This window comes from Netta rufina (assembly GCF_964035555.1).
Source record: "Netta rufina genome assembly, chromosome: 16".
In the NCBI taxonomy this organism is placed as follows: Eukaryota; Metazoa; Chordata; class Aves; order Anseriformes; family Anatidae; genus Netta; species Netta rufina.
Window position 1 is genome coordinate 1,257,425 of NC_140140.1, and position 5,548 is coordinate 1,262,972.

The window sequence follows — 5,548 nt, forward strand, 5'->3', positions numbered from 1 at the left end:
AGTAGGTACAAGTCCCAGCTAAACACCTTTTGCTTGAGGATATGTGAAGAGTAGCTAGACTGCCATGAGATTGAGACCCTTTCTCCTCACTTGAAGCAGCAGGCAGCTCCACACAGTGACCACACAGAAGCACTGTTGCAATCCAGCTCCAAACCCAACAATTAGGAGATCCAGGAATTGGGTGTTAAAAGGTATGGAAGACAACTCACTCAGCTGAGTTCAGAGTACTCAGGTTTTATTAAAAATAGGCCCTAAAGAGTACAGAAAAAGGCCACACTGCAGCATCCAAATGTACCTTCCTTGCTTCACATGCAGATGATACTTTACTAAAGCTTTCAGAGTGACAGGGGAGAACCAAAACTTGAATCCCCTCTCCTTACACACAAGGCCATCATCCCATACATGAGAATAGCTCTTTAAGGCTTCTATACTTTGCACAATACTGACAAGGTAACATTAGTTGCCAGGTGAACACAGACAGCCCTCACAGACAAAAGCACCAAATTATGTTAAACATACAAGTTCCAGAATCCATTCCGATTAAATGTCTCATACAACGGAAAAAAACATAACACCCTCCATCTGTGAGTTGGCAAGACACCAATTTATCATTCTCTGCTAGCTCTGAGAAAAGACCAAAGAGCTGTTGCAGGATGATGTGGATGCTGTAGCTTGAACAAGGGATCACAGGCAGCAGCATGGAGAGTAACATCATTAGCAGAAGACAGCTTTCACCTAGAACACTGAAATCACAGCAGGTCCTGGGACAACTTCTGACAGATCTCAACCTGCCAAGAAAACACCCAACATTTTGTCAGTTGACTCTACATCAAGCAGCAAAAACACAGCTTTTAAATTCCAACCCCACCTCTGCCCCCCAAAAAGAAAATTAGACAAAGGCTATTCTGCGAGCAACCATAAGAACCCCTGCACTGTAAGACACTCCAAATAGAATGCACTTGTAGAACTGCATTTTGGGGGCTTTCAGACTTGTTCTTGAACAAAGTCTGGGGGAACTCACTGAGAAGAGGGTGCCAGAGTAACAGATTTGGTCAGCTCTACCAGCTTCACCACCTGACACAGGCCAATCATACTGCTGTTCAATTTGAGTGTGCCATGTAGAATGGTCACATCTGTGCTCTCCACAGACTACTGAGGAGACTTCAGCCTCATTAAAACTAAGAACAGCTGAACACCAAGTACCTAAAGAGCAAGACCAAGCTGTAACTGAATGAAGCCAGTAACAATAGCTGCTTATTCAATGAAGCAAGATTGTTAAGCACATTTTATAGAGCATTAGTGAAATCCTAACCAAATAGCCAAGTTTTCAGTAGACAGTTGATCCTTTGTAGAAAGTGAAGAAAAAATACCAAAAGGAATCCCCCTCCCCCAGCCACATTTGCTGAAAACTGACTTATCAAGACTTCCAAAGCATGGAGAACTTCTCATTGACAGAGAAAAATCTAGGAGAACAAAGATTCCCTGACTTTATATGAAGCACTTAATCACTGCTAAAGTAGGGCAAAACAACAACAACAAAAAAAAAAAACCTATGTTTATGTCATTTATGTTAAACTGAAACCTGCCAGAGATCTCAGCCATTTTTGTTACTGAAGATCTCAGAGGAAGAATTCTTTCACTTTTGATCTTCAAGTCTTTTATGCATGTCAGATAGTGTTACACAATCAGTGTTACTAAAGTATGTGCAGACAGCACCCTCCAGTGCTGCCTGTCCTAAAAGCATGCAGCATGCACAAGGATTCCCTGCCCACAGGGGTGCAAGGACAGGTAGCCTCAATACAGAGCCAGGTGACAAACTGAATTTCGTATCTGTGGCATCAGACAAACTGGCTAAAACAGAAGTTTGAATCAGCACTGCTGATCTGATGGGGAAAAAAGTTTGAAGTCATCATATACCACAGATTGAGAGAGAGATACTCTTCAGTTTATTATCAAGGCACTCCATTACATGCCCATAAAAAATGACAAGGCATATTACTCTCTGCAGGCAAGATGATAAAAGAAACAGTATTTTAACAGGTGTAATTCTCAGGTCAATAACTAAGAAGTGTTTTCTATTCTCCTGAGCAACTGTCTTTAAGAGATCACATCACCACAGCTTCTAGGCTGCTGCTGACTCACAGCTTGATGCTGCTCATTACCCTCACTTGCCACCTCAAACATGCTGTAAGAAGGCAAACATGAGGCAAAGGGCTCCTGCTACAACACTCAGATCTACGTATCAGTCCAAATTTCAGGGCAACAACTTACCATTCTCTTCTGCCAAAGGAAAAAGTAAACAGTGAAGCAAACCAGGCCAACTCGCCACACTGCTGGCTCCAGCTATCGCTTCAGCTCTGCAGCAGGCCCAGCAGCCCCCTGCTCTTGCACAGGCCTAGGAGTGAAACCAAAGGAGCAGTCAGCACCCAGCCCCACGAGGCCAGCACACACAACAAGCTCTGCCCTTGCTGGTGCATCAGACAAGGCCTGGCTAGAGCAGTGACAACTCAACACTGTCGCTCTGATGGGGAAAAAAGTTCAGTCATCACCGACACCAGCGAGTCCCTGGGGTGTGATACGGCCGCGCTCCCACCCCCCACCATGCACAGACATAAGGAATAGTAAGCTAACTGCAACGGAAGTGGCAAAGCCACGCACACACACAGCCTCCAATGAACACTTCATCAGTGACACAGTGCACAAAGGGCCTTGGTACAATGCTTCTGCAGGAGGAAACCCTCTGTGCTCTCAGCTCTGCAATGCCTAGGCTAACACTTGGATTATATGCAGCAGTCTCCAAAGACACAAACTTGCCAAAGCACTTCTGAAGCAGCTCCCTGGCAGGAAGGAGTATGTTTTTTTCTAAATTTAAATTAGTGATCAACAAGAAGGACTTAAAGACTCACCTGCTCAAGGTTCAGGCACTGTGAAGCAAACCAGGCAACTGCCCTCATCACACATCTGATCCACAGCTGGTTCCAGCCATCACTTCAGCTCTGCAGCAGGCCCAGCAGCCCCCTGCTATCACACAGGCCTAAGAGTGAAACCAAAGGAGCAGTCAGCACCCAGCCCCACGAGGCCAGCACACACAACAGCTCTGCCCTTGCTGGTGCATCAGACAAGGCCTGGCTAGAGCAGTGACAACTCAACACTGTCGCTCTGATGGGGAAAAAAGTTCAGTCATCACCGACACCAGCGAGTCCCTGCTCCCACCTCCCCACACAAATCTGTGGGAGAATTCATGCCAATCCTTCCCCACAAAGAACTACCTGGCTGGCCTGCTCAACAGGCACAGGTGCTAACACTGTGAGAGCCAAGAGGAAAACACAGATGAACGGGGTTTCTGCAGCACAGCAAGAGACTGCTAAATGCAGACTCAACAGAAAAGGGAGGCAGGGATAACAGCTCATAAGCTTTTTCAGGTCCAACCTTCATGGCCACACAAAGTTTCCTGCCTTCACACTGCAGAGACAGAAGATTGTGCATGCAGCACAAAGTGCTGTACAGTCGCCAACCCCAGGCAGAGGAACTAGCCCAGGCAGGACCACAGTGTGCCTCATCCTGTGACCACTGCTGCATACCTACCAGCAAGGGGCAGAGCAGAAGAGCAGCACCAGCCTGTTCCTCTCAGCAGGCAACATTTGCTACTAAGTCATACATAGTCCTATCATTTTCCACAAAGCTCATCTCCTTTCCCTGAAAGCACTAATATATCCATGAGCACACCAAACATTTGCAGAACATTTGAGTAATCCAGAAACTCCCTTTTATTTATATATATATATATATATACACACACACACACACACACATATACACACACTTTTTTTTTAATCCAGTAACAGATACAGTCAACTTAAGGACTTACCATTCACACCCATCAGGGGTTCAGGCACAGCAGAGCAAACCAGGCAACTTCCCTCAGTGTAAGGCTGATCCCAGCCACCTACCACCATCGCTTCAGCTCTGTGGCAGGCCCAGCAGCCCCCTGCCCTTGCACAGGCCTAGGAGTGAAACCAAAGGAGCAGTCAGCACCCAGCCCCACGAGGCCAGCACACACAACAGCTCTGCCCTTGCTGGTGCATCAGACAAGGCCTGGCTAGAGCAGTGACAACTCAACACTGTCGCTCTGATGGGGAAAAAAGTTCAGTCATCACCGACACCAGCGAGTCCCTGGGGTGTGATACGGCCGCGCTCCTGCCCCCCCACGTACAGACATAGGGAATAGTAAGCTAACTGCAGCAGAGGTGGCAAAGCCACACACATGCAGCAGCCCCCTGTGAATGGTCCAGCAATGATGCAGGTACAATGCTTCTGGAGGAGGAAACCCTCTGTGTGCTCAGCTGTGCAATGCCTACCTAATGATTAGATTATACATAGTGACATGGTGAAAACTCAATAACCAAAGTTATTAAGCAGGTATTCTTTATTACTGTGCAGAGCATGTGGGGGATCACTCTGCCTAACATACACACCAAGGGTTATAAGCAGTGTGTTTGTATTCATGGAATATATACATATTCACTTAATTTCTCTGAGTCTCTTGCACATTCATTAGGTTTCTAAAGAACCAGTAACATAGGTTCCTGCCCCTATTCACACGTGTACTAGGGTCCTTGGGTGGTCACCCAGAGTATGCTACTCTGGATGGCTTTTGATGAAGACCAGTAGTCTTCCTCACTGCTAAACTTCTGACCCTTCCTTTCTTTGGCAGACCTCAGCAGTCCAAGCCAGTTCTTGCTGGTTCTATCATCTACGTGCAGTCTTTTCATTCCTTATCTTTAGGATTGTCCTGTCCTTTTAGTGGATATACAACATACAGCTGTGTTAGCTAAAATTTGCAAAATAACATCCTTTATCTTGTTCTCTGTCTTACTCTCAGCTCTGCAAAGCCTAGGCTAACACTTAGATTATATGCAAAGTCTCTAAAGACACAAACTTGCCAAAGCACTTCTGAAGCTGCTCCTTGGCAGGAAGGAGTTTGGTTTTTCTAAATTTAAATTAGTGATCAACAAGAAGGACTTAAAGACTCTCACCTGCGCAAGGTTCAGGCACTGTGAAGGAAGCCAGGCAACTGCACTCAGTGTAAGGCTGATTCCAGCCAGCTCCATGCACTGCTCCAGCTCTGCAGCAGGCCCAACAGCCCCCTGCTATCACACAGGCCTAGGAGTGAAACCAGAGGAGCAGTCAGCACCCAGCCCCACGAGGCCAGCACACACAACAAGCTCTGCCCTTGCTGGTGCATCAGACAAGGCCTGGCTAGAGCAGTGACAACTCAACACTGTCGCTCTGATGGGGAAAAAAGTTCAGTCATCACCGACACCAGCGAGTCCCTGGGGTGTGACACGGCCGCGCTCCCACCTCCCCAGGGAGCTCCACGGGGACCAGAGGAGCCCAGGCCGGGACCCCCAGCACGGAGACGGGGACACCAGACGGGGAAGCGATCCGAGAGAAAACCCCTCAGGGACGGGGTCGGGAAGGGGCGTCCATGCCGCCACCTCAGCGGGGGGCAGCGAGGCGGCACGAGCAGGAGCCCGGCCGAGCAGGG

The 5,548-nt window shown here is 47.7% G+C and overlaps 1 long non-coding RNA gene across 1 annotated transcript; it reads right to left on the minus strand.

The window, feature by feature from the left end:
• Positions 1-328: 328 nt before the first annotated feature.
• On the minus strand, positions 329-5,142 carry LOC311215533. The gene is made up of 5 exons (XR_014618904.1): positions 5,037-5,142; positions 3,869-4,004; positions 2,907-3,034; positions 2,272-2,395; positions 329-788 (listed from the first exon to the last, which is right to left on the minus strand). It is a non-coding gene; the product is annotated as an uncharacterized lncRNA (long non-coding RNA).
• Between the last annotated feature and the right edge of the window lie 406 nt (positions 5,143-5,548).